Source organism: Notamacropus eugenii, chromosome 1 (assembly GCF_028372415.1).
Source record: "Notamacropus eugenii isolate mMacEug1 chromosome 1, mMacEug1.pri_v2, whole genome shotgun sequence".
NCBI lineage: Eukaryota > Metazoa > Chordata > Mammalia > Diprotodontia > Macropodidae > Notamacropus > Notamacropus eugenii.
Genome location: NC_092872.1, coordinates 120,672,860 through 120,682,330, shown reverse-complemented (window position 1 = coordinate 120,682,330; position 9,471 = coordinate 120,672,860). Strand labels below are relative to the sequence as shown.

The window sequence follows — 9,471 nt, the reverse complement described above, 5'->3', positions numbered from 1 at the left end:
TAGGAAAAATCACTTTGGCAGTTGAATGGAGGGTAGACCGGTCTAGGGAGGGATTTGTGATAGGTAGGTCATTCAGCATAGGTATCATTGCCCCTTTAGAGATGAGAAAAAAATAATCCTCCTAGGATGCCCAATGTACTTTCTACTGTACCAAACTACCTCTAAAGTAGCCAAGATAGTGACAAGGTCCAAGGAAAAGCATCTACTGTTACAACAATGAAAATAATGCTGGTCAAAACACAAGTAGGAGAATATAGGATGTATAGGAGACTTTACCCAGAAGTGACTCCAGAGATCATATAATTCTATCCCCATTTTAGAGTTGAGAATCTGAGGTCGAGGTTGCCAAGGTAATAGGTAGAAGAGCTGGGATTCAAATCCAAGCATTTAGTTTCTAAGTCCCAAGGTGCTAATGGGTCCAGAAGCTAAAGGTTTTTACATTAATTTCAAGGCAAGTTTCCCACTCGTGTCCAGACCCAGACCTGAACTGCTCCCAACACTATCAGGCAAGAGCTACACACCTACCAAGCATCAACTTCTGTTCCTGGGGTGAGACTGAGGGCAGTATACATGCAGTCAAAGGTCCCTGCCCTTGGTCATGCAAAATTGGCTCCATTAACTGATTGTATTATGCACAGCTGAAGAGTACTTGTACAGGGCAATGCCATGGCCTAGGGAGCCCAATTCCCATAGTATGGGCCCAAATACTGACTACTCTATCTGTGTGGGACCCTGCCCTGAACACCTGATGGACAGTACTGATGTTGGAGTTGGAGTCCTGGGATGTGGAGAAAGACCTAGGAGAGAAACTAATCCACATTGGAGCAGGCTGAATTGGGGTCATGGTGCTGGGACTCTAGATGGATGCCTGGATATCTGACTGGAAGACTGTAGCCGCCTGGGAGATGGCATGTAGGAAATAATTGGGGGATTGGGGAAAGATGGAGCCATTTATGTTCTGGAGGACGGAGATATACCATATTTACTGGTTGGTGAGAACTACCTTCCACTCTTCCTTGTGTTGGATGAGGGCCTCATAGAGCGATTTTGTGCTAAGGATCTGCCTGTTCATCTCTGTCACTGTCCTGGTAGCCTCTTCTGGGGAGGAAAAACACACAGAGCCAAATCCCTTGCTGTGGCCACCCTCTGTCATCGCTTTGTCACTGATCGTGCTATAAGGGGAGAACTCTTTCCTTAGCTTCTCATCATCCTGTTAGCGGTTCACTCTCTCCTGCTTCATTTACTCAGATTTACACTTCAGCTCACTGTGCCTCTCTGTCCTCTTCTGGGCCCACCCAACATACAGGACATGAACCTCGAGCTCCTTCCCATCCTGCTACTCAAAGCCTTTTGTGCTTCCTCATGCTTCTCAAAGTTGACAAAACCAAAGCTTCGGGAATGGCCTTTCATCAACTATCACCTTCACGCTTAGAGTCTTTCCAAACTAGGAGAAAAGTTCCTGAAGGAAATGATCATCTATATTTTCCTTGAAGTTCTTGACATAGATGTTGGTGAATTCTAGCAATCGTGCCCCCAGCTCTACCTCCCATTCCTGATGAGACTTGAAGTGGCCCATAAAAACTTACCAGTCATTAAGTAGCATCCCATCCGTAGTACTGATTGCTTCATTTGCAGCCCCCTGGATATCAAAGAAGAAAAGTCAAATCCTCAGGAGCCATTTTCATCACACTCCATCTTTCAAGAGAGAATGCTGGTAAAGGTAGAAAAAGGCCTTGCTTGTCAATGGAGTCATGTAAGCTCTTGATAAAGATGCTGACAATTCTTGATTTCTGGAGCCCTGGATCCCACTGGGACCACATGATATGGATTGGCTGGAACTTGATTACATCAGAATTTTTGGTGACCAAGGCTTGCTCGTTAAGTGTGTGGAAGCTGATGTAGGCATAATCTAGGGAGCCATACAAGATCACCTGGCAGCACGTGAGGATGGACATGATGTGTCCCACAGGAGAGAACTTCTGGAATAGCACGACCTCAGTCACGTTGGAGTGCAGGTCACCCATGTAGAGGGACGCCAGGAGCTGGCTGGGGTCACTTGAGTTCATGTTCCAAGGACAGCAGGGTCACAGTCCTAGCTGCATCCCAGGAACAGCCAAGAACAGGGTCATGCAAGCACATAGGAATGGAAAGGCTAGTGCACCCATAACTACTTAAAACACTAGAGAGCATAAGAATAAATGGAGTCTTCCTTAAAATGACAAGTAGCATCTACCTAAAACCATCAAAAAATATTATATTGTAATGGTGATAAGCTAGCTAGAAGAATTTTCATGAACATCAGGCTAGAAAGAAGGATGTCCATTATCACCACTGCTTTTCAATATGGTACTACAAATATTAACTTTAGTAATAAGAGAAAAAAATAAATTGAAGGAATTAGAATAGGCAAAGAGGAAACAAAACTATCACTGCAGATGATATGATGATGTACTTAGTGAATCCAAGACAATCAAGTTAAAAAAAAAAAAACTTCTTTAAATAATAGATAACTTAAGCAAAGTTGCAGGGTATGAAATAAACCCACATAAATCCTCAGAATTCCTATATATTACTAACAAAGCTCGATAGCAAGAAATAGAAAGAGAAATTCCACTTAAAATTATTATAGACATTATAAAATACGTAGGATTCTATCTATGAAAATAATCCCAGGAACTATATGAACACAATTACACTTTTCAGGTAAATAAAGTCAGATATAAATAATTAGAAAAATATCAGTTGCTCATGGGTAGGATTAACTAATATAATAAAAACGACAATTGTTCTTAAATTAATTTACTTATTTTTGCCATACCAATCAAACCATGAAAATTATTTTGTAATACGAGAAAAAATAATAACGAGATTCATCTGGAAGAACAAAAGGCCCAAAATATTAAGTGAATCAGTCAAAAGAAATGCTAGTGAACGTGGCCTAACCATTTCAGATCTTAAACTGTATTATCAAGCAGCAATCATCAAAACTAATTGGTACTGGCAAAGAAATAGAGTGATGGATCAGTGGAATAGGTTAAGCACGTAAGGCAGAGTCGTCAATGACCATAGTAATCTACTATTTGATAAGCCCAAGAACTCCAGCTTCTGAAATAAGAACTCACTATTTCACAAAAACTCCTGGGAAAGCTGGAAAATAGCACGGTTGAAACTGAACATATCTTTTTATGATTAATACCAGCATGTTACATTGTATACCAAAATAACGTCCAAATGGATGCACAATTTAGATATAAAGGCTGATACTGTATAAGAAAACTGGAAGAAGGAATAGTTTGCCTCTCAGATACATGGATTGTGGAACAATACATGATCATGAGAGAAAGAGAATATTATGAAATGCAAAATAGATAATTTTTGTTAAATTAGACAGAAAAGTTTCTGAACAAATAAATTCAATGCAACCCAGATTAGGAGGGAAGCAGAAAAGTGGAAAATATTTTTGCAACTAATGTCACTGATAAAGACCTCATTTCCAAAATATAGAGAGAACTAAGTCAAATTCATAAGAATACCAGTCATTTCCAACTTAAAAATGGTCAAAGCATATGAACACGTATTTTTCAGAGGAATAAATTAAAGATATCTATAATTGTATGAAGAATTATCTAAATCACTATTGATTAGAGAAATGAAAATCAAAATAATTCGTAGGTAATACATCACACCTGTGAGATTGCAGGACATGACAAAACACAAAAATTATAAATGGTAGAGAAGATGTGGGACAACTGAAACACCAGTGCGTTTTTGGTGGAGTTGTGAACTGATCCAACCATTTTGGAACTATGTACAAAGGCCAAAAAAAATGTGCATACCCTATAACCCTGCAATACCACTTCTATGGCTGTATCCCAAAGAGACCATCCAAAGGGAAAAAGAACACAAATGTAAAACATATAGCAGCTCCTCCTGTGCTGGCAAAGATCTGGAAATTGAGGTGGTGTCTATCACTTAGAGAATGACTGAATGAGTTGTGTTATATGAATGTATTGGAATACTGTTGTTCTATAAGCAGTAACGAGCAGGTGGAGTTCAGAAAAACTTGGAAAGACTTATATAAACTGATGCTGAGTAAGGGGAGCAGAACCAGGAGAATATTGTACATAGTTACAATCATAATGGGTGATGCCTAATTTTCATAGACTTGAGTCTTCTCAGCAAGGCAAGATTCTAAGAGAATTCCAAATTCTCATAATAAAAAATGCTATCTACATCCAGAGAAAGAATTACAGTCTGCTGAATGCAGATCGAAGCATACCATTTACTCTCTCTCTCTCTCTCTCTCTCTCTCTCTCTCTCTCTCTCTCTCTCTCTCTCTCTCTCTCTCTCTCTCTGTTTTGTTTCTTCTTTCTTCTGTTTCATTCCATTGGTTTTAATTCTTCTTTTAAACGTGATTTATATGAATATGTTTAATATGAATATGTATGTAGAACCTGTATCAAACTCTTTGTTGGGAGGGGAAGGGAGAAGAAAATTTGAAACTCAAAGGCTTGTGGAATTGAATGTTGTAAAAAAAAAAATAATAATTAATTTTTTAATAATAGTCGGTTCTGACTCCCTGGGACCTGCTTCCAGCAAAAAATGACCCTATGTTCTGGGCTAGCTGTGTGTAGGAATGTGACTACATCTTGCAGAATATCTCCACCTGCTGCTTCGTCACTTATCTGTTGCCACAGGACTCTGGGATAGGTATAATGGTATGGTGATGTCTTTCACTCGTGGATAAGTTGGATTTAAGAGAGAGAGAGTTGCACAAAGTTGTCAGCCTCACTCTTTTCTCCAGAGCCACCACTGTCCAGTGGCAGGACACTATCTTGCATATGCAAATGCACATAAAAATAATGTATGTATAAAACATGTGAATACATAGATGTGTATCCATACACACACACACATAAACACATACATATAGTTGGATAAGGTCCAGGCTCTAGGTACTAATAAATCAAAGGAGTGAAGCCTTTTGAGCTATTAAATGAAAACAAATGTGAAATGCTATACTTTCTGCGTCTTGTATAAGAACAATAAGCATATTTGGTACCTAGTATTGCACTATTAAACTAGAGTAATAGGGCAATCCTAGCCAAGTTCCTCAAAGTGAGTCACTTGGAAGTGAGGATTAATGATGAAGAGAGTCTATATCTCCTCCGCAATCCTTTCTGTCAAAATATTTGTATTTCTCATCACAGCTGGTAGCAGTGTCCTACGAGCAGCAGTGAACTGAGGTAAAACTAGAGACACTGGGAAAGGTAGCTTCATTATTCCAAATAGAGTCCATCAGAAACCTATACCTCAGGAAACTTCATAAGGACCTCATGAATGGAGAAAAAAAGACTTTCAACAATAAGAATAGAGTTACATTTTTGCCACATCTGCTTTCATGATATTGTTCTTTTAGTACTCAAATACTTAAATATTCTGTCTGTATCACTGTGCCTGGTGATATTCCCAGTCTCATCCAGTGGGGATGAGAATAATTAATGATCAATAATCATTTTTCCATCCACACTCTGAGAGCCTTTCCTTCCACTCAGGTATATCTATTTTTCCAGTCTATTCCATTTAGTTTAATCTCTTGTCTAGTTTACATTTTTAATCCTCTGTTTTTTAAAGTGTAATAGATCTCATAATCATCATGTATTCCTTTTTAAAAAGAATTCTTGGAGAAATGAGGTTCTTCTGGCCTGTCATGAATGGAACAGTAGAAGGCACAGAATTCAAATTAGAAGTGATTTTATGCATGAGTCCCCAAGGTATGCCAAAGCCAGTTCAATTCTGGTGAAAGTAGCCTACAGGATTATCCTATCAGATCTGAGGATGTTCTAGAGGGACAGGCAGAGTACGCACCAAATGTACCTTTGATAGAACTTTACCTTCTAGATGATCACTTGTAAATAAAGGTCCATGCCTGGGCCAAAGATGACGAAGTCCCTAGCTTCTCACTCCAGGTGTCCAATATTGACTTGTGACTGAATTCTGACCTACCACAACAAGACTTAAGAATTGAGTTCACATTCTAAATCATTGTTGCCTTTTGTCACCATATCAAGCAACTTAGCAAATTACTTAAGCATTTGCTTTTAAAACCATAATTAGGCTTTTTGTTGTCCTTGTGAGTTGTCAAATTATGGAATTATTAATTAATTTATTGTGAGTAAAATTAAGGAAATATTTGCAGAGGTAGAGACATGAAGATTAGCTGTTCACAGTAATTTTGTTCCCAGTAATTCATTGTGATATACTTATTCAATTGTAGGTTTGGCTATGAGCAGTGTATGTTAGCATTCCAAATTTATGATTAAGAGAATGTGACTGTGAGGGAGTTTCTTTTGTTCAGGGAAGAGGTGCATTCCAGCGTTTTGGAAATTCACTTTTAGAAGACCACATTGGCAGCAAGCAGGGAGTAATACTTCAGTCATTAATTAGACACAGAGAATAAAGAAGCAAATGACATGGGGATACAAAAGCAAATGTATGGTACAGAGAATTGGGTGGTAGAGGAAGGTAGACAGCTATGAAGAAGAGAATGAGAAGAGGCAGGAGAATGTAGAACCACTTACGTAACCACGCACTGAAATGTGATTACTCAGGCATCATGGACTTGCAGGAAATAGAGGAGAATTTGGGATCAGGATTTTGTGGTCCCATATTTATAGGATTTTGATGATGAAAGACCATTTTTTTCTATTCTACTGTGAGGTTAATTCATGAATGTATCCACATAATCTCAAACTTATCAGCAATATGTTAGGATTCGTCATTAATGTGAACCTTTGCTGATGTTTTGCTGGTATTACTGTGTATGCCTGGAGCTTATTTCAGCATCGCACACCAGAGGCAGTTAACAAGAACTAGAACATTAAGACCTAGCTGGCTTCCACTAATTTAACACAAAGTTTCAGGATGAGGCCTTAGTTATTTTTATGAGACAGTTTCCAGTGTCTCGTATGCTCTCTTAATTTATGGGACAGTACATAAATGACTTCTGTGTTCCTCTTTGCAATCTTACTTCCACCTATTGGTATCTTTACACTAGCTACTTATGATTTTACTTAATATTCTAACTGGAGGAAGGAAAAATGAGACAAGAACAAGATAAAATTTCAACACATCTTTATATTGTCATCAATTTACATGGATTAATCTTCTGTATGAAGTTTTAATAATCACTGTTGGTATCATTTCTGCTATTACCCATTTTTCATTTCATCATAATGATTCATCATAATGACATGGAGCTGGTTCTGGATTCTTGAGAGCTATAGCAGTGAGCCATAAACATGTCACTTTGAAAGACATTGAATATGAAAGGCAATGGATTGAATCTTTGTAGACTACATTAAGTAGGGAGAATCCTTACAGCAGCAGTTTCAGAAATTGTTGATTTATTATTTGGACATGGCAAAAAATTAAACATCCTTGAAAAAAAATGATCTTTAGTTTTTCGAAGTTGCCTTGTTAGCCAATTATACACAACAAACTGAAGGATGTGACTAGGTAGGGGCGAGACAAATACATTGTTCCTGGACTTAGATTTGTCTCCATGACCACCCTTCCCCCTATCTGCCAAGTTATCTCTGATGGAAAGAAGAGGCTTAGGGTTTGAGAACATCGGAGATCCCATACGTGGAAAGCTCTGGAAGGCTTCTTTTTTGGAAAGAAAGTTTCTAGAGAAGATGCTGATAGAGAAGATACAAGCTACCATTATAGATTGAATGGGGCACCATAAAGAATGACTACTGTGAGATATAATGCGGTGTCTGATGGAGAGCAAGATTTCTCCATTCCACCCTTGAACAACTTACTTACCAGGACTTTTAATTTGAAAGAGACCACACTCACAATCACACATCTTTATAAAAATGTGTGAAAATATATGTATACACAAATATAAATATGTACATGATTACATACACACACAGTCTGAAAACATAAGTTACCCAGGAGTAGCCATGCCATATTTTCTAAAGAATTTGGTGCTGAGGGCAAATAATTTGTTAGAGATGAAAAGCAAGTTCTAGCAAAGACTGTGAAAATACTAAACAGATTGATTCTTGAGGGAAAAAACGAGGAAGATTTGGTTTTGCTTGTACTCCCTGTGTCTCCTCATAGGAGCTACTTGCCTGCTCTCTGACTGAGTTTGTTAAGATCTAATTTTTTTCTGAAATAGTTGTAGAAAGGTCTGGGATTTTAAACTAAACATCATGTAAGAACTTTCTCTTCTCATGAAGAAGAAGAATTAATGCTCCTGCTGAAGTCAAAAAATGGAAGCAGATAATTGTATCACCACATGCCAATGAAGCCAATCCAATCAATAGCTAGGAGAAAACCTGGAAGAGTGGATCACCCCACAATAGAAACTTTGAACTTGCAAGAGATAGCAGGGAAGAAGAATATTTGGTGAGAGATAAAGCTTTCCATATGGAACACACTGGTCACACATCTTTTTTTTTTTTTTTTAAAGATATGATCCCATCCTATTCAATTCAATTCATTCTGCGCACTCTGTCTCTATGAGTGTGTGCGTGTGCATGTGTGTGTGTGTAATCCCACCAAGTACCCAGATATTGAATAGTTTCAAGAGTTACTAATATTGTCTTTCCGTGTAGGGATGTAAACAGTTCAACTTTTATAAGTTCCTTATGACTTCTCTTTGCTGTTTACCTTTTCATGCTTCTTTTCATTCTTGTGTTTGAAAGTCAAATTTTCTTTTCAGCTCTGGTCTTTTCAACAAGAATGCTTGAAAGTCCTCTATTTCATTGAAAGACCATTTTTTCCCCTGAAGTATTATACTCAGTTTTGCTGGGTAGGTGATTCTTGGTTTTACTCCTAATTCCTTTGACTTTTGGAATATCCTATTCCATGCCCTTCGATCCCTTAATGTAGAATTTGCTAGATCTTGTGTTATCCTGATTGTATTTCCACAGTACTTGAATTGTTTCTTTCTAGCTGCTTGCAATATTTTCTCCTTGACCTGGGAATTCTGGAATTTGGCCACAATATTCCTAGGAGTTTCTCTTTTTGGATCTTTTACAGGTGGTGATCGGTGGATTCTTTCAATATTTATTTTGCCTTTTGGTTCTAGAATATCAGGGCAGTTGTCCTTGATAATTTCATGAAAGATGATGTCTAGGCTCTTTTTTTGATCATGGCTTTCAGGTAGGCCCATAATTTTTAAATTGTCTCTCCTGGATCTATTTTCCAGGTCAGTTGCTTTTCCAATGAGATATTTCACATTATCTTCCATTTTTTTAGTTCTTTTGGTTTTGTTTTGTGATTTCTTGGTTTCTCATAAGGTCATTAGCCTCTATCTGTTCCATTCTAATTTTGAAAGAACTATTTTCTTTAGTGAGCTTTTGAATCTCCTTTTCCATTTGGCTAATTCTGCTTTTGAAAGCATTCTTCTCCTCATTGGCTTCTTGAATCTCCTTTGCCAATTGAGTTAGCCTA

General features: G+C 37.9%; 1 pseudogene; it reads right to left on the bottom strand.

Moving 5' to 3' along the window:
• Positions 1 to 856: 856 nt before the first annotated feature.
• LOC140506829 (embryonic polyadenylate-binding protein pseudogene) lies at positions 857 to 2,066 on the bottom strand (annotated as a pseudogene).
• Between the last annotated feature and the right edge of the window lie 7,405 nt (positions 2,067 to 9,471).